Source organism: Orcinus orca, chromosome 5 (assembly GCF_937001465.1).
Source record: "Orcinus orca chromosome 5, mOrcOrc1.1, whole genome shotgun sequence".
Lineage (NCBI taxonomy): Eukaryota > Metazoa > Chordata > Mammalia > Artiodactyla > Delphinidae > Orcinus > Orcinus orca.
Genome location: NC_064563.1, coordinates 59838850 through 59865812, shown reverse-complemented (window position 1 = coordinate 59865812; position 26963 = coordinate 59838850). Strand labels below are relative to the sequence as shown.

The following is a 26963-nucleotide window of genomic DNA, read 5'->3' as shown; positions in this document are numbered from 1 at the left end:
ATTAGAGAAAATCACAAAGCACATTTAATCAGTTATTTGCTTTGTACAGAGACATACATGTATAGAATTATCAAAATCCCCTCATTGTTAGGTAAGGCCTGGAATAAAGTGGCAAAATTGGGGCTTAGCATCCAACCTGCTCCCTCTGGCCACACCCTGGGCCCTGGCCAGTGGGAGGTCCCAGTGGAGGAAGGTGTATCTAGTTCTAATTGGTCTACCCAGAAGAGATACAAAGACCTGGGTTTGCTGGCTGAGGCTCTCGATGGCCCTGGTCTCATGAGTAAGAAGGACAAAGGAAGTAACCCAGAAAGAGACTTTCTCATGCGGGCATAGGGATGATTGTATCAACTGGCCCTCCTGAGCTCTGTGCATCTGGACAGCACGGATCTGAGGCTGCAGAGTATAGGACCACATACTTGGTGCTTTGCTAGAGGGAGTGGGATGGACCTATTCCTCCACAAAACATGCACTTCTTTGCTAGAAGGTGTTTATATGACTGGCCTGGCTCTCAAAGAATATCACCTTATTTGTATGCTGAAAACGATAGACCCCTGGTCAATACTACTTTATGGCTCTAATGGGAAAAATACTCAATAACTTGCTCTCTTCCCACCTCCTTATAGTTGTTTTCTTCCCCCTTGACCCTAAGTACTCCTTGACCTAGAATCCCAGGGTGTTAGAAATTGAGAATCCTTTGAGACCAAACCCGGCCACCTCTTGCTTTCTGCATGATAGAACTGAAGCCATTTTGCCCTTTCTGCCCCCACTTAATTCTTCTGATATCCACTCATATTTTATATCATTTACAACTTTTGGAAAATATGAGTTAGAAAAATTTGCTCACTGCAAATCTTGCTCTGCCTAGTCTCAACCCAAAACTAAGGAGTATGAGAAGAGAAAGAAAGAAAATGAGACACCTACATGTTTTGAAATTTTAAAGCATTGATGACATTCATTATATTATTTGTATGCTATGCAAACCTTTTATTTCCTTAGTTAAAAACTTCTTTGAGAGTAGGGGCTGTGTCTTTTACATGATCTTTTAATATATATGGATTCTAGCACAGTATCATGAATGCCTAGGAGTATAATAAGTGTTATTTGTTGATGATGAGCCACTCTATCCCCTGGCCTCCTAGGAGGATCCCACATAATCATCCCAGACAGACAAGAATCCAGCCTGCTTTGAAAGACCTACAGGGAGTGAGAATCTAAACCTTCTTCCATAACTCATTTCAGTGTCTAATAAAGCTTAGTGTCTGCTGGAAGATTCTTCCCAAGAAGGTGGCATCTGGGAGTGTTGCAGAGTAAATGCTGAACTTCTTCTAAGGCCTTGGAGCCAGTCACTTGAATGACTAGGAACTATCCTGGGGGAATGAGTGGGTGCTGGTGGGGAAGGTAGTCATATGAGGAAGAAAAAGGACAGAGATTAGGTTTCTTTGCGGCTCAGAGGAAGTGGCATTGTTCACACTTGCTAGCAGAACTGCCCAGTGTTAAGGATTTGGGATGGGTAGAAGTCAGGAAGCTGTGGAGCTGGGGAGAGCTCTATGATGGAAGAAGGCAAGTCTGCCACTGGCTACCCAGCTGTTTACATCCCTCCCTGGAGCTGACTATGATGATAAAATTGCCATTAGTATTCCCCATTAATATTCCGTGGTCATCAGTGTTAGTTCCTGTTAACAGGAAAGGAATGTGCATACCCTAGCCATGCTACAAATGAGATGAATGCTTCCTTTGCAGTGTGTGTGTGTGCACACACACATGTGCAAATGAAAGGGTTTGTGGAGGTGCAAACCTGGAGTGACAGGAGGTGAATAAAAGAAGGATTAGAAGGACCCTAGCAACCTCTCAGGCCAAAGCAGACTAAAGCAAGTGATCCAAATCAGGGCTGAAAATCAAAGCAGATGCCCAAAGGAACTCAAATTCAGTGAAAGCCTAGGACAGGAAGTGGGAGGGCAGAGTTGGAGGCGGAATAAGGATTGAAGAGAGGAAGTGCAGGTCAGAGAAAGTAGGCCTGCTGAGATATCTGGCACTGGAAGGGATGAAACAGAACTGAGCCTCCAGGAAAATGGGTTGGCAAGATGGAGTTGAGAAGTAAGTTTCAGCCTAATGGTTGGGATACATGGCAGGGCTTCCATCCGCCCTGTGCCCTGGGCTAGTGGAAGGGCTCAGGAATGCTGTGAGCAGAGGACCTAGGCTGAAGGAAGGCATGTTGGTGGCCTGGCCTCCTCCCTGCCAGGGGCCTGGGATGAAATGCAACCGGATGAAGTAGGTGCCACTGGTTAGATCTGAGAAAGTATTTGGACCGGGAAAAACCAAGACAGTTTTCAAATTCTGTTGTGCCCTAATTGTCTGGAAGAGAGAACAAGGCCCGCATCTAGCTAGAAGCTTGTTTTGCGGTAGCTGAGACCGGGCAAGGTTGGGGCACACAAGGCCTGTGGAGGGAACTCGTACCTCAATGACAACCAAGTAATCAGTCACTTAGGAGAAGAATCTAAGTCAGTTTGGGTGAAAAGCGCCCTGGTCCACCGTGCCTTAGACAGTCCTTCTCAGGGTCCCCACAAACAGAGAAGGCAGCTGATTGGAGAACAGTAGGAAGCAGTGGAGTTAAAACCCTAGGATAACACAAGAAGCCCTAAGTGGTATTAAGAGCTTGGAGAGGAAGTGTGGGTGGAAGGGTAAGTCATAACTAGTGGCTTGTAAGCCTTCTAAGGACTGTCAACCCCTTGGAACAGAACAAAAGCTCCATTCACTTGTTCCAGGCCCTGTTTCTTGTTAGCTCCCACAAGTCATTTTCTATAGCCCTGCAGGAACCTGATGTTACTTTGCTCAAATTGTAAATGATTTATTTTATGAATGCTGAATAACAGGACCATGGTTAAAGGAAATAATCTTCACATAAGAATCCTTGATCTGCTCCCTAAACACTTCTTTTCTTCCCTCCCTTGTGTGTGTGTGTGTGTGTGTGTGTGTGTGTGTGTGTGTGTGTGGTGTGTGTTGATTGGAACATCTGTTCTAGATATCAGCATCATCTTTAAAGCACACATTTTGAGGAGCTTTCAGGTCAAAAACTTGAATTCAAGTCCAAAACTGGCCAGAGCCCTAAATACCATTCCTACTTTTCTTGGCACTTTCCAATTTCTTTGGCAAATATCTGTGAAAAATAATGAAATACTGTTTATTAAACATTTTGGTTATAGTGGGCCTTTTGTACACTTTTGCTTACGTGTTATTATGTACCTGTTTTACATTAAATCAAGCTGGAGCATTTAACATATTTACCAAATGCAAACCTGATCTGAGACAATACTGGGATTTCTATAACACTATATTAGCTCAAATATTTCCTCTATAAATCAGGGATACATTTATACCTATATATCTATAGATACAGATATATGAGATTATATGCTTTAGAAAACAATGTTTTACCACAAACTGATCGAGGCTTAAGAAATTGTGAGGGTGTGGGTATGGGTCTTACTTATTACTACTATCCTGATCTCATATTTTTAAAAGATTAGAGAGAAAGGAATCCTTTTTCTATATTTTGGGTGCATTTTGTAATCCTCTTATTTAAGCACTTCTCAAAGTTCTCGTCCTGCTACCCTTAATGGTAGAATGTGTGCCCCTGTAGGCTGACTGGGGGAAGGATGGGGGCGGGGAGTCTGGGGGGGGGGGCCCTACATTTGCTGCCTACAGATCAAAAGGTCTTTAGAATTTCTTTTATTTGAAAACTCCATAATTTCTCTTGGTTACGCTATAAAAATACCCCCACACACACAATACACCCATGAATAAACCAACCCTTCAGAACAGTATACTCTGTTGATCTAAAAGCATTGTTTCTCATGTTCCTACTAATTTATCAGATGGAAGAGTTTGGCATCATGCTTACGCATAGGTTTTGTTTTGTTTTGTTTTGTTCCTAGTCAATTCTGTAAGTGGTAAACTTGTACACAGCGTTCTAAAAGACTCCAAATGAAAAGCTGATCTACTGTTCCAGACGTATATAATAATAACAGCTCACCTTGAGTGCTTCCTCTGTGCCTTGTACATTAATAAATAAAACAAGCATAATCTTTGCCATTAAGAAGTTCATGGTTTAGGGAACCCTCCTACACTGTTGGTGGGAATGTAAATTGGTACAGCCACTATGGAGAACAGTACAGAGTTTCCTTAAAAAAAACTAAAAATAGAGCTACCATATGACACAGCAACCCCACTCCTAGGCATATATCCAGAGAAAACCATAATTCAAAAAGATGCATGCAGCCTGATGTTCACTGCAGCACTATTTACAATAGCCAGGACATGGAAGCAACCTAAATGTCCATTGACAGAGGAATGGATAAAGAAGATGCGGTAGATATATACAATGAAATATTATTCAGCCATAAAAAACGAAATAGTGACATTTGCAGAGACGTGGATGGACCTACGGACTGTCATACAGAGTGAAGTAAGAAAGAGAAAAACAAATATCGTATAATATTGCCTATATGTGAAATCTAGAAAAATGGTAGAGATGAACTTATTTGCAAAGCAGAAATAGAGGCACAGATATAGAGAACAAATTTATGGTTACCAAGGGGGGAAGGAGGGAGTGGGATGAATTGGGAGATTGGGACTGACATATATACACTACTATGTATAAAATAGATAACTAATGAGAACCTACTGTATAGCACAGGGAACTCTACTCAGTGCTCTGTGGTGACCTAAATGTGAAGGAAATCGAAAAAAGCATGGATATATGTACGCATATGACTGATTCACTTTGCTGTACAGCAGGAAACTAACATAACGTTGTGAAGCAACTATACTCCAATAAAAATTAATAAAAAAAAGAGTTCATGGCCCAGTGGACGAGACAGACTGTAAACCAAATAATTAGACAAATGCACATGAAATGGCCACTGTGATAAGCACTGTGAAGGAGCAGAGTCCTGTTAGAAAGAGATCATATGAATAATGGGGACATTTGATCTTGTCAGGGGTCAGGAAAGTCTTCCCAAGGAAGTGATGCTTGAATTGAGACCAGGGGGTAGGAGTGAAAGTGTGGGGTTAACTAGGAAGAGGGAGGGTGTGGAGGTTAGCACGGGGAGAGCAGGTGGCCCAGGCAGCTGTTACTGCAATGGCAAAGGCTTTGTGGTGGGAGGGAGCACAGTCCATGCACTGAACTGGAAAAACTCAGCGTGACCACAACACAGCCCGGGGCAGAGGGGCACATGCAGGTGGGGCTTCAGAGAAGTTTGGGCATTAGAGGTTTTAAGCTGCTTCATGCAAACGTTTTGGAGGAAAGCTGGAAAGGAAGCAAAGACTAGGAGGTTATTGCAGATGAGAGCCACTGCTCCTTGGTCTAAGTACCAAATATATAGAGATATATAGAATTCATAGGATATAAAGGGATCTCTAAGATAAAATGTATTTCAAACCTTCCAAGTATTAATTTACCTAGACTACTCCAAGTAGATAATTATTTGTAATTTTAAACCTCCACAGAACATTTTCCTAAAATTTACTGTGGGGCAGTTCTCTTATTACTGTTTCTTGGTTAATTAGGCAGTCTAGTCTGCCTGCCTTGGCCAACACAGGAACCGTTGTCAGGGAGATTGCAATGGGCCACCCAGGCAAGGGGAAATGTAATGAATTCAGTAAGTGCTTCCTAGTGTTCCCTTTAAGCAGGTCCCAGGCAGGATTTGTGAACTAGGGGAAATTGTTTCTAAGACCTTTCTGCCCTAGCCAGTGGCCACTTTCAGACCTCTAAGCCATGGTGGACCAAAGCTACTCAACTGGATGTTTCTCTTGACCCCTTCCCTCTCTCATTTTTTTCTTCCCAAACTTCATGTTCCTACTGAAAACTTTTCTGTCCTTTGCCCCATATCAACAACCTTTCCCTGTATTCCATTATACATTTTCTCTCTGACACTTTAAATTCATGTGAAGTGTATTGGAACGTTCTAATAATTATTTGGATGCCACGATCTCCTGTAAATTTTTAGGTTAAAAAAAAAAGCGTTATAAGTTCCCTCCCCTTTTCCCACCTCCCTGCCTTAAAACTATGCCTTTGTGTTAAGAATAGCTCTAGTAAATAGCAGTTCAAGTTCAAGGTGGGAAGAGAAGAACTGTTTTGTGTCTAGCTATGAGACAGATAATTTGGGGCAGATGGTAGGACAATGAGCTGCCCCTCTAATAGCAAAATTTGTAAAGCTGCTTTTTTTACAGCTGAGCTTCCTTATTGCATATCTGGGCTCTTCAAAGGAGACATTATGACTGAAAGTCAAGTTTACTTAAAGGTACAGTTTCTTCCTGCTGAGGTCAGGCTCTTCTCAAAGACATTGGGACATTCCATTTTTGGGTACTGAGAGAAAAGTTTGCTGCTCCACTTTCTCTGAAACAGAGTAATACTGAGTATCATTGCTCTGCAATATTGTCTTGGGCATCAGTTCCCGAATGGAATGTGGCATGAAACATAAGTCTTGCAGAGTTGCTCATGTGTGCAGCTGTGCAAGGCATGATAATCCCCAGAGCAAACTTTGGGGTTGCCAAAAAGAGTTAGTCCTGTAGCACCCCCGTGGAACATACCTCACTCAGACTTCAAGATGCATCACCAGGGTCAGAACATTACGCCCTTTTCCTCATCACAGTGATCCTCCAGTTCCTTGGAGGGCCCTAGTTTGAGGTAAATGGCCAGTTTTGGAGAGGAGGGCAGGGTCAGACTCAGGTAAAATGGTGAGGTTTACCAATGATTTCTCTAGATCGGGAGTCGGCGAACTATAACCCGCAGACCAAATCCAGCAGCAGCCTGGAGCTAGGAATGGTTTATACTTTTTAAAAGGTTGGAGGTAAAAACAAACAAACAAAACAAAGAAGAACATGGCCCGCAAAGCCTAAAGTAGGTACTATCTAGCCCTTTACAGTAAAAGTTTGCCCCCCAGCTTCCGAGCCCGCCATGTCCCTTTCTCTGCCCTCACTCCTCTGTAGCTCCTTTCTGACTCCTCATTAGAAGGAAGCCTGGCCCAGCTCTCAGCTCCAGGTGTACTTACTCAAGAGAGCTAATCCTTCTGCCCAAAGGCAAACCCATTGACCTGGCTGCCTTTCTCCAGCTGGAGGGAGGACTGCAGTCTGCTTCTACTCCTCCTTTCCTCCTGCCCCCTTCCCCTGGCTTCCACCTCGTGCTATGGTCTGGAGCTACCCTTCCTCAGGCTGTGGTTGCCCCAGTTCTCAACGCCTGGGGGCAAGGGTTTCTGCCAGCCAGGAGCTTCTGGAGACCGAGGGTCTCATGCATCCCTCGCTAGAGTAGTGAAGAGGTCTGCTCCTTGAGACTTCCTCGGATTCTGACACCTGTGGTCCTAAGAGAGGCCTCCCAGGACCTCCGGGCTGGCTTGTGACCCAGAATGCTCTCTGGCTGCAGCAGTTCTGTCCCCACCCCCACCCCTGCCAGGCTCAGATCTGCTTGCTGTGTGGAGTAGTGGTTAAGGGTATGAACTCACCTGCCTAGATGAAAATCCAGCTCTGACATTTATAGCTAGGGAACCTCAGGCAAGTCACTTAACCAGCCTGTGATTTGGTTTCCTCATCTGTGGACAGGGGATAATAATAGTTCCTCATTCATCTGGCTGTGGCGAGGATTAATGTTAATCTGCATCAAATGGTTTTGAACAAAAGGCCTAACACATGGTAAGTACTCAATAACATGCTCTCTCTTACTACTATTTGATGTTCTGAGGTTAGCTGTGTCATGAGCTGGTCTTGGCCCAGGTCTCTACTTCCTCTGGCTGTAGCTCAAAGTGACTTCTGCTCTCAAAGTTAGTCAGGCCACCCCCGGGGGGTTGGGGGTGGGGGGAGGCAAGACTTCCAAACAGGTGAAATGTGTTTAAGAGGCTTCCCATAGCTCTTATTCTTTATACCTTTTATTATGCAGAATAATGACTAAAAATACCTTGCTTTTGAAAGGAGGTTGTGATCTACTTTCACAAACATTATTTCATTAGAGGCATGGGACAGCCCTGTGAAATAGCTGGCACGTGGTAGTCACCCACAGACGTTGACCGAGTGATGGAGATGGGCTGTGAGCCTGCCAGTTAGCAGGATGATGTGGTGTGGCCATGCAGAACTGGCCACTTCGGAGCAATCTTGTTAATGTGCTCCCTACTTTATTCATGAGGAAGCTGAGTTTCTGAGCTGCTTGTTGCTTTGTCTAAGATGACACACAACTCGGATAGAGCTGCATCTAGAACCCAGTTCCTCTGACCTCTACACTAGCCCCGTGGTTGTTATACCTATCACTAAATGTGTCTAAAATCAAGTTCATTTTATTTGATTCAATGATAACCTGGGTACTGGCATACACAGTCTTTCCTTTGTGTTGCTCAAGGAAGATCACATCAAAAGCTGTAGAAAGGGAGGGAGGTCCTGTGCCCCATGAGGAGTTCTCTGAGTCTCTGCAAAGGACAGTGACTTTCAAGAGTGTCGGAAGGAAGTGAGCACAGGTGCTCAGTGACTTCCCCTCTCTTATTGGAGGGGACTTGCCACGGGACACATAATTTCTCTCGCCCTTTGCCCCTGGGAGAGCAGTTTCCCCTGTGGGGAAGGGCTGTGACTATTCAGTTCTGTCTGTGGCTGGGTGGGATAAGTTTAGGGGAAGGCAAGTATTAGGAAGCCCATTTAGTTGTATATCTAAGCTTTGATCTCCAAAAAGTAGAAAAATAAAAGATCAAGAACTAAAATAAAGACATTTAACCAAATTTGAACACAATCTACCAAATGCGTTCCACAGAATGCTAGCTTTGCAAGATTTTGAAAGGTATGTCTTTGAAAAGGGGGTTCAAAGGGTTTATAAGATGTTCATACTGCAAGGTTTCTCGGTCTTTAACATGCTAACGAATATTGCAAATCTCTAGAAGGTGGATTTAACGTGAGATTTCCCAGCTTTCTTTAATGTTGAACCTTTTACTCCCCAAAGTGCAGGCTATGTGCCCACGATGAGTGGAACACAATTTAAGAAATCTTAACATAAGGGCATTTGGCGTATTCTTATAAAGTGAAGTCTGCTCACTTTCCAGTGGCCATAATAAGGGCGTGTGTGTGTGTGTGTGTTCAGAACTGCAGAGCCAGCCACAGACATGAGAATGTGCACAGTTAATTTCTGTAAGAATTGTAGTCCCATCAGAGAAGAATAAAATACAAACAATTCAGAATAAAATGAAATAGTTTATAAATTGGTTGAATTCCGCTATGTGTGTCAGCAATCTAGCAGTAGGGGTACAAATACCAATCACTTGGAAGAAGTAGGTTCAGCCAGAATCTGTGAGCAGGAACGGTGGCAAGACCACTACCCACCTGAAGGCAAGAATTTGGGGTTCCCATTGGCGGCATTAAGGAGGGTTCAGTATGTCTTATCAGCTGTGAGAAATGCTACTCCGATGTCTGCATCTCCAGCCAGACGTCTCAGGACAATTAGCCACTTACCCTAACTCACCTGGGCCAGTAGAATTTTTTATTTAAAGCATGTTTCTTTTAGCCTCAGTAAAGCATAAAGTTAAATAAAGAGATAAGTATATCAATACTTACTTAAAGCTTATGTACTTAAACTTTTTAAGTCTACTAAATTTTTTATTCTATGCTTAGAAATAACTTGTGCATATTTGTATTTGATGTTTTAAACATTTGTAATGTTTAAGACAATTTGACGTTTTAGGATGCCTGACAGGTTGTCCTTGTGATGCCAATTTAAACCATCTATGTGAGCTCTGTAATTGATTTCGATTTGTGATTTCCAGTGAAAAGATATGAGAATTTTATTAAATCTGTGTTTTTGTTATATTCAAAAGAACTTAAGATTCATCATATTTTATAATTAGTTTATCATATTTATGAGCATTACTTGTGATTCTTTTGTTTGTTGAGCAATGAAGTATTTTATCATTTATTTTATTTTATTTATTTGTATTTTTTGTCTGCATTGGGTCTTTGTTGCCGCGCGCCGGCTTTCTCTAGGTACCGCGAACGGGGGCTACTCTTTGTTGCAGTGCGCGGGCTTCTCATTGTGGTGGCTTCTCTTGTTGTGGCTCGCGGGCTCTAGAGCGCAGGCTCCATACTTGTGGTGCACGGGCTTAGTTGCTCCGCGGCATGTAGGATCTTCCCGGACCAGGGATCGAATCCATGTCCCCTGCATTGGCAGGTGGATTCTTAACCACTGCACCACCAGGGCAGTCCAATGAAGTATTTTAAAAAGAAGATTGAGTACATTAAATGTATAAATGAAGTTTAATACTTCAAAGGAATTTAACCAGATTGTAAGCATTCACTTAAAAGAGAGACTTAGATATGGAGCTTGAAAGCTTAAAGGAAAACTAGGTTTTCAAATTTGTAATAAATAAAACTGAATTACAACATGTTGCCTTCTTTGCCCACAAAACCTGTCTTCGAGAACACGCCACACCCAAACTGCCACGTGGGAGCACTGGAGGTGGTGAGAGGTAGGGAGTGAGTGGGGCAAAGGTCTTCCTCGTGTAATCATTTCTTCCTTGTGTAGATGCACTAATAGCTCAGAGTGCAAGTGACTGAATGCAGCTGGTTTATTATAACCACCGCATTCAATAAGCATTTTTTGAGATTCTGATCTAGCAGATGTGGGTCATATAAATGAGATTAAGATGTGGTTCCTCCCCTGAAGCAGTTTCTCCTTTTTTCCACTTTGCATTTCTCTCCTCTGTTCATGGAAGGACTTTGCAGCAACAAACACTTGCACTTTCTTGACTTGACCTGCTTAGTTGCACTCAGTGGAAAGGCAGACAAGGCTCTCAGACAGCCTTGAGTGCAAATTCTTGTTTTGCCATTTGCCACGTGAACATAGATAAGCTATTTGGTCTTGTTACTTTAGTTTCCTCATGAATCAAACTGAGATAACAGTATTATTTACCTCTACAGGTTTTCGAGAAAATTAGGGACAGCAAAGATAAAAGTGCTTGGTAACAAGCAATAAGCTTCAATAACTGGTAGCCATTAATATGACCTATGGTTTCTTTCCATCAATGTCCTTGCACAGACAGAATGTCACCTTCTATCCACCCGTGATAAAATATGTTTAGGCTTCTGAGCCCATCAAGAGCAGGGGAGACATTTGGGGCAGGAGACAGCTGAAGGTAATAGAGAACTCTTCTTTACCTAGACTCACTCTCTAGCCACTTGTATCCAGAACTGTGATTTCAAATATCCTTACTTAACTGATGAGTCCCAACGTTATATTTTCAGCTCTGATACCTCCTCTGAACACCAGATAGGCATATCTGGCTCCGTATTTGACATCCTCACGGGGATGTCTGATTGTCACATCAAACTCTAAAACAAAACTCTTGATTTTTCCCTCATAAACTTTCTCCTCTCCCAGACTCTCCCATCTTGATAAATGGACAGTCCATTCTTCTACTTGCTTGGTCTAAAATCTCAGAATCATCTTTGAGTCTTGTGTTTCTCTCGCATGCCACAAATATATTTCCTGATCCTTGTACACAGAGTTTAGCTTCTTTTAACCAGCTCTTGCCACCATCCTCCATGCTGCCAACCTCTCATTGGGATTTCTGCACTAGCCCCTAACTGGTTGTCCCCTTTCCACTGTTGCACGATTGCACTTAACACTCTGCATAGTAAAACAGAAGTCGCGTCAAGTCACTTCTCCACTCGAAACCTTTCAATGGCTTTCCATCTCATGAAAAGAAAAAGGCCTTCACATGTGGTCCCTGGCTCCCTCTCCCGCCACGCCTTGGCTGACTTTGTGCCTGTCAACTGGCATCATTTTTATTCCTCGAATACAGCACCCTTGCTTTGGCCTCTGTTCTTGTGTATTTGACATTCCCTCTGCCTTCTTCTATTTGCCACTCATCCCCCAACTTCATTTTGTTTCCTGCTCACAGGTCACCTTAACTGAGCAGCCTCTTCTAAAAGCCCCATCTAAACTAACGTATGCTCCCAACCCTCTCCCCACCTTATTTTACTTAAGCTTGCTACCTGTTATTTACCTGACTTACTAGCAGCTAGGTATGGTCATATGCCCAAGTTCTGGCCAGTTAAGTACGAGTAGAAGTGATAAGAACAACTGCCAGGACGAGTCCTGAAAGAGAAGACATAAGTCCTCTATCTCTCCTTCTTTCTGGCCCAGTGGCTGGAATTTGAATGTGATTGCGGGAGCTAGAAAAGCCACCTTAGACCACTAGGTAGGAGATACCGTGTTGAGCTAGTAGAACAATCTGGGTCCTTGATACCTTATCCGTTCTGGAATGCTTACATTTGAATGGCCATGTTAGAGAATAAGCTTTTATTTTGTTTAAGCCATTTTTTAATATTGCCTTTGTTACAGAAGTCAAACGATAGCCTAATGCAGACATATTTTTTGAAAGTCTGTCTGTCCTCCTAACCCCCACCTGACTGGACTAGACCATAAATTCCGTGCGAGTAGGGACTGTGTTTGGTTTACTGTAAAAAGCTTCTTGAACAGTGCCTGGTATGCTAAGCATTCAGGAAAAGTTTGTTGAATGAATGAACAGCAAAACCATCAACATAATGTGAGGCCTTGAGCACCCTGAGGAAGACCATGGCTGGTCAGTATAAGTAAGTGATTGGTACAGCAGTATGCTCTGTGTGTGGCTGGTTTTCTATTCTGACTAATCACAAAGGCAGGATACAACCTGCTATTTCCATTATCTGAGAGGCATAAATACTTGCAAGATGGTTGTGTGTTGCTTTTGTAATTTAAATGAAGACTCCCAAGTAAAGTTCATTGTTGTAATGAAATCGGGTCACAGAGTCATGGAAAACTGTGACAAGGTTCACGCTGATGAGGAAAGGTCACACATCGCATGCTAAGCACAGATGGAGAAAAGGAGCTTGTGTGCTGAGATCTTGAGATGTGTGGCTGAGATGTGTATCAGTGTGGGTGGCAAAAGCTGATAGCTGGAAGAACCACAGACAAAGAATTGCACAAACGGAGTCAAAATGAAACAGAAACATGTCATAGGGTGCTAGCAAGAAGCTTGGGGGTAAATGCTGCAGACATAAAGCCACTGATTTCATGGGTGAGTAACAATACGAAAAAGAGTTACAGTGCCAAGATAATATTTTTGGTATCAAATACCATTTTCATGATATTAAGTTTGTTTTGAATATTTTAATTACATAGATCAGCTAATATATACAACTTAAAACATCACGGTGACTTTAAAAATACAGTAATGAGATCCTGAGGTCTGGGATTAAACCACCTTAATTTTAAAGTGTTCTATTTCCTGAGTGATAAAATTTGCAAAGGTATAGGATATCTTGCCATACCACATAACCTGGGTGTAATATTACTGAAATAAAACAAGTCAAGATTTGTTTAGTCATTTTATAATACACATGTAACTTCTGGTAACTGTTACTGGTAAGAAGTTTCTCTTCCTTGAGAAGTTAGCTAGAAAGTTCAAGAGAACTTTCTTCATAATGTGCCTCTTTGCTTTAAAATTTCTTAGTAACAGTAATTTCTCCTTTCTAGAAACATATTAACATTTATATTCAAAACATAAGGACGGCTTTTAGATTAGGACAAAGTACTGGAAATTGGTTGTTACTCTTGTGCCTAATTATTGCTTGCATTTTGGTGAGGCTCTGATCTGGTATGCTGGATGTGTTGGAATGACTAGTGGGTGGAGTAACAATACATGTGACCTTTGTATGGTGGCTCTTTTATCTGAGTATTTCATGTTGAAGCCACAATGTCATATCAGATAGGTTCTGGAATATAGAAATCCAAGTGATCAAAATATGGCCTCCTTTAAAACCCCTTCGCTGAGAGAATCAAGGCTTTTCCACATTTGGTACTGTTTTTGTCCGAAGGGTGCTTCAAGTCTGTCTTCAGTGAACATAGCGGAGGAAGTTCACTTTACTGGAACAAGCTTATGGCACAGGTCCCCTTAGGTGACTTTTATTATGATATTCAAACTAAGTCAATTATGCACAGAAATACCTTGTAAACAAATGCATCGATTATTATTATCATTGTGATAATAACGATTTAGGAATTTCTGTTAGGAAAGGAGGGAGCTTGGTGTAGGGTATAAGAATTTCAGGCTAGAAGCCCGGGACCCCATGAAACTGAGGGAGGGAATGAGGTCATTTTGAAGGAAGATAAGTCTGGGGTCCCAGGTTTGGAGATGACCCTATTAAGAAACGGTGTAGTTGGGAAGTCGTCATTCACTGGATGAGTGGTTTGATTTTATAGTAGCTGCTGCCTGGACGGGACCCACGCACAGTGGTGGCACAATGAAACTTCATAAACAAGCTAGGCCAGTAGATGTGTTTCATTGGGTGGCTCAGATAAAGAACCCTAGCTGTACTGAGATAGCTTACTAATTGAAGAGAGGATTATGCTTAGTGACATACATACGTATGTCACTAAAAATATTGAAAAATAAAAGAAGAAAGAAATATTCTTAGTGCTTCTGGAAAGCATCTTTGCAAAGCTACTAGTTCTCCAGTAAATAAGCCTAAGCTTTAGAATCTTACTGAAATGCAAAACTAGCTCTCTTTGTGCTGTTTCCCTGTACACTCAACACAAGTGTTTTGGAAACCTGCAGTTATCTGAATTCCCATCAGGTGACATTGTTTAATCTAACATTCCCTCTTTCATATATGAAAATAGCTCTAAGGACAAACCACCGAGATGCTTTGAACTCTCTGGTGGTTCAGAGGGAGTTTCCAATCTCACTCCCTTTCCTCTGATGGTTTTCCTGCCCCTCCTGCCCCGCCCCTCCCCCAAAGGTCTGGAAAGGCCTTCAGCTGCTCCTCCCCACCCCCCTCCAAGAGCTCATCAGGGGCAAGAGCCTCTGACCTTGGCCAAAAAAAGCACCTGTCTCATCACTGAGCTTATTAGGCCACCCGGAGTCCAGACGTGTAAAAGTTACTTCTAATGAACTTTTTTTTTGGTGTGAAAATTTAGGTCTCTGATATTGAGAGGAAAAGGCTATTGCTTCAAAATAATGACTACACCAATTTCCAAATATTGTTATGAAAGTACGAAAGTAAGAAAGCAGAACCCCTTACCTAAAATGGCTGCAAAAATTGTTATTTTACTTTGAAGACAGCAATAACTGAAAATAACAACAAAAAGGTTTCTCTGAGGCCAAATCTTAAAATTAAAAGGGTAAGCTGCTTTCTTTACCCTAGGCTTATACAAAGGTCTGAGTAGGCTCCAAGACCTGCTTTTTGAGGACCTTGGATGAACACATTTGTTTCAAAAACTGTGAGGTACTCCCTTTTTAAAAACAACCCGCTGCACTCATATTGTCAGATTATCACTCATCTAAGTTGTACTCTATAAACCGCCTTGATGTGCTACACACATGCAAGAAGTATACAAAGTGGATATACTTCTACTGTCTTTGCTGCCGTTGAGGTATATATGTTTAGTAAACATTTAGTTACATTATTTTATTTTTGTGAAACGCGAACTGATCGACCAAACCTTTCAAACAGACCCACCAGACGATAAATACCACCATATGTTTAATTCACAGTACATTTGGGCATAAACACTTCAATTACAGCTTTGTGTTTAGTATCAAAACCCTTTTCTTGTGTTAGTGTGTTTTCTCCACAGATCCCGTGTTCTGGATTACATTTTGAATATCGCTTATTACAGATAAAGCACCTTTCCAGGTACGCTTCTGAGAAACATATGTATTTACGCACACAAAGGTGCGTGCAGATCTTTTCACAAACAAACGTCCATATGAAGCCTGCGCCGCGCTCCCCTCACATGCTCACCGCGTGCGTGTGGCCCACAGGCCGCGCCGCGCAGCCCGGGTGCCCGCGGGGCCAGGCCGTCCCCGAACACGCGGGAGCCCCGCCGGCCTACCCAGAAAAGCTAACCGGCGTTTTCCCACCCGAGGCGGCACAAGCCTTCCCGCCCCCACCGGGCCCGGGGCCGCGCAGCCAACACCCAGGATGCCCCGCACCCGGCCGCGCACGGCGGTGGGGGCGGGGCGGCCGGGGGCCGGGCGACACCTCGGAGCGCCTGCAGGTCTGTCTTTCTTTTTAAAAGCCTGCGCCGCGCCCACCCAGCCCCCAGCGCCGCCGCGGCGGGCGGGAGGGAGAGGATCCGGGCCGGCAGTACCCACCCCCCCCCACCCCCGCCGCGCCGCCGCCGCCGCCGCCGCCGCCTCCTCCCCGCGTCCGCGGCGCCCCTCCCCCGCCGGCCCCTCCCCCGCGCACCCGCCCGCCCGCCCGGCGCAGGCCGCTTGGGTTTGTTTTGCTGCGCGGCCGCCGCCGCCGCCGCGGGCCTCGCGAGCTCATTTGTGCCTGGCTGGTCCCCATTCCTCTCTCCCCAGTGTTGAGTGTCTGAGCCGTTGGCTGCTCCGAACCGTTTGGCTCTTTCCCTTAGTAACAGCTTTTACCTTCTGCCTCAATTCCTCTCCCCGCTCGCGCCCTTCCCCCGCGCGCCGCCTCCCCCCGCCGCCGGCCGCGTGCGCCCCCGCCCCTCCCCCCGCGGCGGGAGCACCTCCGCTCGCCACCTGGGGACCCGCGCCGCGCTCCCCGCCCCCGCCCGCCCGGCGCCCATCCCCCGCGCCCTCCGCTCGCCGGGGTTATAATTGCCTCTCACCCCCCGGAGGGGTTATTTTGGGGGTGGTTGGAGGTGGCGGCGGCGGCAAGGAGGGGAATTTCCTTGTGTCTCCATTCCCGGGAGGGGGGAGCGGCGTCGGAGGCCACGGTTTCCAGGTAAGCGCCGGGGGCCGGACCCCGGGGTGGGGGCGGCCGCGGGCCCGGGCGGGGGGCGCGGGCGGAGGCGGCCGGGGGGCGCCGGGCCGCCGGGGGGGGATGGGCGCAAGTGGAACATGCATTTTTCAACTTGGCCCTTCGGGGAGCTGGGGGTTTGGCGGGGGAGGGGAGGGGAGGGAAGGCATTTAGGGTGCCCCATCCCCCCTTTTTGCTCTCAGGCTTCTTTGAAATGCTCACGTGCCTGCCCACCCCCTACCCTTTCCTGGTCCCGGGGGATCCTCACCCTTATTATGTTGTCCCCGAAAATGTGCACCTCGGCCTTCTCCCCCCTTCCACCCTTCGTGCATTTACACCCCCATTTTGTGTGTGTGTGTGTGTGTGTGTGTGTGTGTGTGTGTGTGTGTGTATGTGCGGGAGGCTTTCAGGAAAGAATTTGCAGCAAATTGAATCAAGGAGCCATCATGAGGCCGACTCCTTTATAGCCTATTTTTAGCAGGGGAGAGGGATCTCTTCGGTGCACGTTATTTTGTTAAACCTCAGGCAGCAATGGAAATCCGCTCCCCTCCCGCGGCGCGGCCCCGGGCCCGGCGCGGCGACCCTGGCCGGCGTGCTGGGGGCTGCGGGCGGCTGTTGGGGCCGCGCGTCCCGGGCGGGGGCGGGGGCGGGGGCGCGGGCGGGGGAGGGGCGCGCGGCCGCGCTTCGGGACGTGTTTATTTGTAAGTTAGTGCTTTTTATCGTCTTGAGGAGGTATTTGATAGAGCCTCTTTGAAGTTGGGTTCAGAAGTGTAGAATTGGCAAAGTTATTGCCAGCTTCCTGGTAAGTTTTGGGTGGCTCAGAGTCACATTATTTTCTGACAGTGTAAAGGCCACGTTGTGAGAGTGGTTTATCGGTAACTTCCTCTTTGCAACCGATGTCATTTTTTGAACAGAAGCAGACTTTTATAAGTGAAATATTAATCTGAAATGGCAGCTCGAGGGAAGACATGCGTGTGTTAGCGTGTTCAGTATTTTTGGAAGTTCCTAATTTGCTGGAACAGGCAGCACTTTGCAGTGGCAACCGAAAATAAATTTAGGTTGTGAAAATGGTGTGTTTCATGTAAAATTTGGGTTGTAATGGCTCTTAAAAGACGCTCCCATTGTTAGGTTATCTAATAATATTCTCGGAAATAATTGGGTGATTACAAATGACAAAAGTGTTGGAACCTAGTTAAAAACTAGGTTTTTTCCTCAGTGTCTGGAGTTTACTTAAAACCGTGGACTCTGTGGGCACCAAGGTGAAGAGTTTTAGTACTTATGTGATTATAGTTGACAGAGGGAAGTTGACTTTTGGCTTTCTTGTTTTCTAAACAAGACCCTTATGCTGATCTCAACAAGCTTGTTAATAAAATTTGGTGGGTGAAATGTGGGTTATTTTTAGTCTGAATGGTTTGATTCTTCCTCCCCCATATAATTAAGTAATCGTTTCTCTTTCCCCCCCTTTTTTTCCCTAAAGACTCCTTTATCAGGTTGGATAATATAAGGCCCTGGTGGTGTTTTCATCTACTTACCTTAAAAAAATTGTAATAAATATCCTGGTTACACGTTGAAGATAGAGTGAGTGACTTTTTGGTTTTCCCAGTGTGGTTTATTTTCATTTTTTGTTAAATAAGACCCATGCTGCATTGGTGTATTTTAGTAATCTTGACTTCCTGGAACTGTGTGTTCTCACCATTTTAATAAGTTTGTAGTCTAGGGAAATAGGGCACCTTTGTCTCCATGAAAACAGTGTGTGTGCTGAGTTGTATCATGGGAATTCATGGCAAGCAAGCCTCGGAAATTATCCTTGAGCGCGTTCTAGAAATAGTTAGCGTTTACCTGTGGAGGAGGAACAGCAGAAAGAAAATATGCCTGAAAGTGGTTAGGCGAGTGATTCGTGTTTATACTTTTTGCTCTTCAATCGAGGTTTTCCTGCTTCTTTGGAATATGAATTTTTTTCTCCCAGTCCTGTTATGCACCATGTGATATATGTAATCACAACCATTAAGTCCATAAGTAACTACTACTTTTTGTCACTTGAGTTGTTAGAATCAGACCTAGAGGGCAAAATACTAAACTGTATGGGGGATGAAAACAATATGTACGTGGAGAAAGTTTTTCTTACTGTTAAGGAACTTAATTAAGGTACTTGTTAATGGCATAAAAATTGTTGCAGAGCTCACCATCAGTTTATAAGATGTTTTTATTTCAACGTGTACCAGCTTTGGTTATTAATATGGGAGATACCCGTGGTAAATGGAATGGCCCTTTGTGAAGGTTGTAGTTTTTCACTGGTTGCTTCAAAGAGGCAAATATTTTAATACGGTTTTAGGCGTGTTTAGGAATCTTTGTTACCTGTGTTCACACCATAAGATTTATCATGATTACCATGATACATGCCTATCAAGAGAACGAGAAGTAACTGCTTCCTTTTTACTGGGAGAGTTTCAAGCTAATATGCAGAAAGGGCAGGAGCTTACTATAAACATAGGGGTTACTGATAAAAAGAGATGTGACTAATGGACTTTTTAAATGACAACCTGTTGAACGAATACATCTGTTCATATATAACAATGAAATATAAGTACGACCTTGTCAAATGAGTAGCTAATAAAGGAGTTCTTCTCCAATATACTACAGCAGTTATTACTACAAAGAATTTCTGATTTGACACATTTTGATGAAGAAATAATTTGTTGGGTTTGTTCATTTTCTGTGTTATTTGTATAAAAAGAATTGAGAAGAATGTGAATAGTAGTAAGTCGGGGAGAGAGAGTGGCAGAAATATTGGCACTGTTCGGGACTTTGTATTTTCTAGTACATGGAATTTGACTCATTTCAAATGGTGTTTATAGTATAAGTCATTGACGTGCAAAAAGAGAAAGCAGCTAACACTGAGACATTATACATCCCCATAGTACAGAAGGGCTAGGACCCCAGGGCTGAGTAGTAACGAATTGGTAAGAGTATAGTTCGGTTTGGGGACCCCATGGTGGGATCTCCTGCTCTATCACCAGTAGATACTTGAATTAAAAAAAAAGCCTGTGTGAGAGAGCTTATGCTGGAGAGGTTTGCTGTTCACCTCCTCTGGGATTGGACTCCCTAAGAGTACAGTTAACTGCCCTGTTTGCAAGAGTCCAAGGAAAGGGACTCAGCTTGGGCTATACTATAGGAAAGGTGTGAGGTGCTTTCTATGTCATTTATATCCCAGGCTAATACTGAGGTGGGTAGTGTTGGGCTCTTTTTGTGGATGATAAAACAGCAAGGTCAAGATAAGTTAATTCACTTGTTCAAGGCCACAAAAGGATCAAATGATGTACTAGGATTTAAACCTCGGTCTGTCTGAGCTCTAGTCCATGTTCTTTCTAGATGACTGTAGCTGTGCCAGAGTTTCAGCTGTTTCATCAGTCTTTAGATACCCTTGCAAAAACTAGTGTTCCCAATCAAGTTTATAATTCTGTACTTGCGAACTGGGATCTCTACTAACTGGGTCAAGTGATTGCATGGATAAATGAAATTCATAGGGCTCAAATACCATTGGCTTAACTCTCTAGAACTGTTTAATAAGATGCCGTCTTCTTGTCAACTGCTGTATTTCCTACCTTTAGATTCACAGCAGTGACGTAGCCTCTCCACACACTGCCAGCAGAAATAGGAAATGTGGTTCCATACCTACAATTAATTAAAAAGGAAAAGCAAATAAGAGTATCTCACGTATTTCTGAAAACTTGTGTAAGAAAAATCATAAAAGTCTGTTTGTGCAGCATACTGATTCTATCAGGGGTTCTCAAGATGAACTGCCCAGCTTCAAATTCAGGCACCATCCCTTACTAATTATGTCACCTTGGGGGAGTAACTCCGCTATGTCTCAGTTTTCTCCTCTGTGTAATGGGACGGTCAACTTCAAAGAGTTGAGAGGATTAAGAGAGTTGTATGTGTGATGCAGCTGGAGATTATCATACTAAGTGAAGTAAGTCAGAAAGAAAAAGACAAGTACCATATGATATCACTTATATGTGGAATCTGAAATGCAGTACAAGTGAACCTATCTACAAAACAAAGAGACTCACAGGCATAGAGAATAGACTTGTGGTTGCCAAGGTGGTGTGGGAGAGGGAGAGGGATGGACTGGGACTTTGGAGTTGGTAGATGCAAACTATTACATTTAGAATGGGTAAACAGCAAGGTCCTAATGTATAGCACAGGGAACTATAGATAATCCCCTGGGGGTAAACCATAATGGAAAAACATACATATATTAAAAAAGAATGTATATATGTGTATAACTAAGTCACTTGCTGTACAGCAGAAATTATTAGCACAAGGTTGTAAATCAAACTATAATGAAAAAATTGTATATGTAAGTTGCTGAGAACAGTAGCTGACAAACAAGCATCATGAAAATGTAAGTTGTTGAGGATGATAATGGGTTTGGATTTGAAGTTTGTTTCTTTGTATTACATTTTATTTGCTTGTTTTTTAAGTAGGGGCATAATGTCATAGAAAGTATTTGGCAGTTTTATTTCCTGAATTTTTGGGCAAAATAGTCGAAATAAGCTTGGCATAATTTATTTACTCCTGAAGTTGTGATTTAAGGCTTACTTGAAGAATTAGGTTGGGTTTTATTTCATTTTATTTTAAAAATTTAATTTATTTATTTTTGGCTGCATTGGGTCTTCGTTGTTGCGCGTGGGCTTTCTCTAGTTGTGGAGAGGGGGGCTAACTCTTCGTTGCGCTGCGTGGGCTTCTCGTCGTAGTGGCTTGTCTTGTTGCGGAGCATGGGCTCTAGGCACGCGGGCTTCAGTAGTTGGGGCACGCTGGCTCAGTAGTTGTGGCTCACGGGCTTAGTTGCTCTGCGGCACGTGGGATCTTCCCGGACCAGGGCTCGAACCCGTGTCCCCAGCATTGGCAGGCAGATTCTTAACCACTGCGCCACCAGGAAAGCCCTAGGTTGGATTTTAACGCTAAGGGAAACAATACCAAGTTCCATAGTTGGTGTAGGTAGTGGTGGGTCTTTTGTGTGTCTTTGTTGCCGTTCTTCTGTCACTTGGGCTTGAAATTTTTAAATCTGCTCGCAGCATTTGAAAACATTTTTTAACTCTTTTTTTTTTTTTTTTTTTTTTTTTGGTGGTACGCGGGCCTCTCACTGTTGTGGCCTCTCCCGCTGCGGAGCACAGGCTCCAGACGCGCAGGCTTAGCGGCCATGGCTCACGGGCCTAGTCACTCCGCAGCATGTGGGATCTTCCTGGACCGGGGCACGAACCGTGTCCCCTGCATCGGCAGGCTGACTCTCAACCACTGCGCCACCAGGGAAGCCCTTTCTAACTCTTTTTAAATAAAAAGTGATTTTATTGTTCGAGGCTGGATCTGGCAGTACCTAGGATCTGCTTTTTAAAATTGGAGTGGTTATTTTTTAAGTAGGTTATTGTTTTCTCCAGCCTCAACCTTTCATCTGTGTTCTTGTTCTACATTTTCAGCTGCTGTCAAGACAGTTCTGCTTGGAGGTATGTTCCTCTGAAATATCTTTGAATCTTGTCTTATTTTCCCTTCCCATTTTTTATCGTTCTTAATTCACCAGTAATGTTAACGACTACTAGAGTTCTATGTGTCAGGATCACGAAGATGCTTTGATAGGTCCTTGTGACAATCTAAGCGACTGGTATCCTTATTACTAACAGCGTGGAGACCAAGGCTCAGGTAGTAAGGTGTGTACAGAGGGGTTTAGGTCCAGTGTGTCTGACTTATAGGCCAGTGTTCTTATTTATTTAAATATTTATTTGACTGCATTGGGTCTTAGTTGCGGCATGCGGGCTCTTCTGTTGCGGCGCACAGGCTTCTCTCTAGTTGTGGCACGCGCAGGCTCTAGAGCGCGCTCACACACGTGTGAGGGCTTGGTTGTCCCTTGGCATGTGGGATCTTAGTTCCCCGACCAGGGATCGAACCCACGTCCCCTGCATTGGAAGGCGGGTTGTTAACCACTGGACCGCCAGGGAAGTCCCTAGGCCAGTGTTCTTAACTAGCAGTCCGTTCTCTCAGTGAGTGAAGGAGAGAATGAATGAATGGTTTTAGGTTTCTGGGTTATTGCATTACTTTTCAAGTAGGTTGCTCGATATCTTCTTCTCCATTCTATCTTCTCTAATCACCAACAGTGTAATTTATTTAAATATTGGTTTCATGATGTCAGTTCGCCTGCAGAAGAACCCATAATGGCTTCCCTTTGCCAACTGGATGTAGTTCATATGCTTCAAGTCTGGCTTTTAAGGCTCCATTCTAACCCATTCAGCCGTATTTCCTACTCTTCTCCAACTGGGATTCTTGCCTGTCTATCAAATACTGCAGTTTTGGCATACTCATTACTCCTCTGCCTTTGTGCATGCTGTTCCTTCCCTTTATCCTTTTAATAGCCTAGTTTCAGTCCCACTTTCATGAAGTTTTTTCGGGCCATCCTGACTCAGGATATTTCTTTGAGATTTCATCACATTTAATGAGTATCACAAACTCCATAATTATTTATTGTTTTGTGAGTATGTGTCACATTGCCTCAACCAAATGTTACATTTCTTGAAGGAAAGGGCCACTTTCCTTATAGTATGTAGCAAAACTCTTGAGTTTTGTATTATACTATCTTCGTAATAAAATGGATTGCTTCTACAAGGGCCCATGTTAAAATAAGAACAGAGACAGTCCTGTTTCATTCTTGTTGATGTGGCAAAAGCTCCTTTTTGAGTTAGACCTTCAAAGTTCAGTTGTACTGTAGCCACATTAATTTGAATTTTCATGTTGGCAGTGTTGACAAGGAAGGGGAAAAAAAAATCTAGTCAACATTTAGAGTGAAATGGAAATGGATAGTTTTATCCTCTTAATCCTGGAATAGTAGCCACAGTCCTGGTGAAAAACCTAGTCTAGTTGGGAATCATGTCTCACTAAATTGGCTTTATCTGGTTATATTTGTGTTAGTTGTTATGAAACTTAAGATTTCGGGTTTTATTTTTTTAATCCTCAGGCTTTTTTTGCTTGTTATTTTCTTAGTAGTATGTCTAAATAAGATAATGTTTTTAGCTCTCAGTATGTGTGACAGCATTCTGACCACATTGGAGTCCCATTTGAGCCGTTACTATGAATGTATTAACATGTATCTATCATGTAGTGTCAGTGGGTTTAGTCTACCAGAAGAATGTTGTAACCATCTCTCTTCAATAGTTTGTTTTTTTGAGGGGGGGCACGTGGCACGGGGGATCTTAGTTCCCTGAGCAGGGATCGAACCTGTGCCACCTGCAGTGGAAGTGGGGAGTCTTAACCACTGGACCACCAGGGAAGTCCCTCTTTAATAGTTTTCTGTGGTAAAGATGTGCCAAACAACCTGGGTAATTTATTCTAAAGGCAGCTATTTCGGTATTATGTCCTTTTGAAATTTTTAATATTTAGAGTTTTAAAATATGAGGGTTTCAGTGTCAAACAATGAGTTGGATGTTACCCTGCTTTTTGAGAGCTTAGATTCATAACTCAGAAATAATACAATCAAACTATAAGGGTCATGCTGAAAGATCAAAAATTAAATTTCAGTATGCAGAGTGTCCAGATTAAGATATTTATGCGAAATGAACAGTTTAAGGAATGAATGAGGAAGAATATAAGTATTGAATGTTTAAACCTGGAAGTTTGCCACCTGTTTTCCTTTTATCGGAAGTTTCTTTCAGGAGGTAGAATTTAAAATACAGAAGAAAACATGGGGGCCAAGGATCAGAGATGGTCATTAAGTGTCTTTTTTATATTCTTCTTTATGTGAAATTGTACTCTGGACTCTCAAACATTTTTTTTAAACAAAGGAGATGTTTTAAATCTTTAACTACTTAAACAGAGTGAAGAATTTTTACTTTCTAAGAACTAGATATCAACCTACATCTTGGTATCTTTATTTGTCTGAGATCAAAGATGGTACCAGTGCTTTCCTCTCTTCCCTCCCTCCCTCCCTCCCGCATTGTGTCTTTTTTATCATACTGAATGATAGGCATCATAACTAGGTGATCAGCGACTTGATTGGTTTTTTTTTTAATTTTATTTTTTTATATAGCGGGTTCTTATTAGTTATCCATTTTATATACATCAGTGTGTACACGTCAATCCCAATCTCCCAATTCATCACACCACCACCACCACCCCCCGCCACTTTCCCCCCTTGGTGTCCATACATTTGTTTTCTGCATCTGTGTCTCAATTTCTGCCCTGCAAACCGGTTCATCTGTACCATTTTTCTAGGCTCCACATATATGCATTAATATACGATATTTGTTTTTCTGACTTACTTCACTCTGTATGACAGTCTCTAGATGCATCCACGTCTCTACAAATGACCCAATTTCGTTCCTTTTTATGGCTGAGTAATAATCCATTGTACATATGTACCACATCTTTATCCATTTGTTTGTCGATGGGCATTTAGGTTGCTTCCATGACCTGGCTATTGTAAATAGTGCTGCAATGAACATTGGGGTGCATGTGTCTTTTTGAATTGTGGTTTTCTCTGGATATATGCTCAGTAGTGGGATTGCTGGGTCATATGGTAATTCTATTTTTAGTTTTTTAAGGAACCTCTATACTGTTTTCCATAGTGGCAGTATCAGTTTACATTCCCACCAACAGTGCAAGAGGATTCCCTTTTCTCCATACCCTCTCCAGCATTTGGTGTTTGTAGATTTTCTGATGATGCCCATTCTAACTGGTGTGAGGTGATACCTCATTGTAGTTTTGATTTGTATTTCTCTAATAATTAGTGAGGTTGAGCAGCTTTTCATGCCCTCTTGGCCATCTGTGTGTCTTTTTTGGAGAAATGTCTATTTAGGTCTTCTGCCCAGTTTTGGACTGGGTTGTTTGGTTTTTTAATATTGAGCTGCATGAGCTGTTTATATATTTTGGAGATTAATCCTTTGTCCGTTGATTCGTTTGCAAATATTTTCTCCCATTCTGAGGATTGTCTTTTTGTCTTGTTTGTAGTTTCCTTTGCTGTGCAGAAACTTTTAAGTTTCATTAGGTCCCATGTGTTTATTTTTATTTCCATTACTCTAGGAGGTGGATCAAAAGAGATCTTGCTGTGATTTACGTCCAAGAGTGTTCTTCCTGTGTTTTTCTCTAAGAGTTTTAAAGAGTCCGGTCTTATATTTAGGTCTGTAATCCATTTTGAGTTTATTTTTGTGTATGGTGTTAGGGAGTGTTCTCATTTCATCCTTTTGCATGTAGCTGTCCAGTTCTCCCAGCACCACTTATTGAAGAGACTGTCTTTTCTCCATTGTATATCCTTGCTTCTTTTGTCATAGATTAGTTGACCATAGGTGAGTGGGCAACGACTTGGTTGTTAAGTGGATGTTTGTTCTTACTGCTTATCTACTTGAATGGTGGCTAGCATTTTAATGTGAATTCAGTATTAAGAAAATGAATTTTTGCCATGATTTGCAAAGCCATAGTTACATGGGTAAGTCATTTAGCTTCTAGAAATGTGTAAGAGGATCAGATGAAATGCTACCTAAAGTTTGCTCTTTCATTCTACCAGTACTTATACAGTCAGTTCCTGTATTAAAATTCTGAGATTTTTGTCATTTAATTTTGTGATTTGTTTTTTTTGTTTTTTTTTTTTTGAGAGAGAGAGTTCTAAATTTTCTTAGCGTATTTAAGGCCTGAAAATCGACACCTTATAGAATAATAGTCAGGAACTACTTGACATTAGCGTAAGCAAACACCTCGTCAGAAAAGTTTTAGTTAATAGCATATTTTGGTGGTTACCTTCAACTGTTAATAGAACACAGCTTATGGGTTAGGAAGAAGTGTTTTATGCTTTCCCCTTAATTTAAAAGGGCTAATTGGGTAGACTGCATACTAATTTTGTTCTATTTCTATTTTGTGGCTATCAGATGTCATTAACTGACAGTGTAAGGCAATTGGGTCATCTGCTTTGGGTTTCTGAAGTAAGGTAATGGGAATAGATAATGAATGAATTTCCTTAATGTTTTTTTGTTTTTCCATATAATTGTTCTTTTATGGGATAAAATTTATCATACGTGTGTGAATTTTTAGATGCTGTTTGTAGTTATAGCGATTTTTTGGGGGCATCTTTTTATTTTAAAATGTAATACCCTATGTACTTAAAATTTTTTCACCCACTAAAGTGATGGATTTTCCCTAAATCACCTTTCTGTGTTTTC

The 26963-nt window shown here is 42.8% G+C and overlaps 1 protein-coding gene across 1 annotated transcript in view; it reads left to right on the top strand.

The window, feature by feature from the left end:
• The first annotated feature begins 16691 nt into the window (after window positions 1-16691).
• Window positions 16692-26963, top strand: part of TBL1XR1 (TBL1X/Y related 1) — a 188049-nt gene continuing 177777 nt past the window's right edge. Inside the window, exon 1 of the mRNA XM_004270526.3 lies at window positions 16692-16755. The gene's annotated coding sequence lies outside the window, so the exon portion shown is untranslated. The remainder of the gene's footprint in view (window positions 16756-26963) is intronic.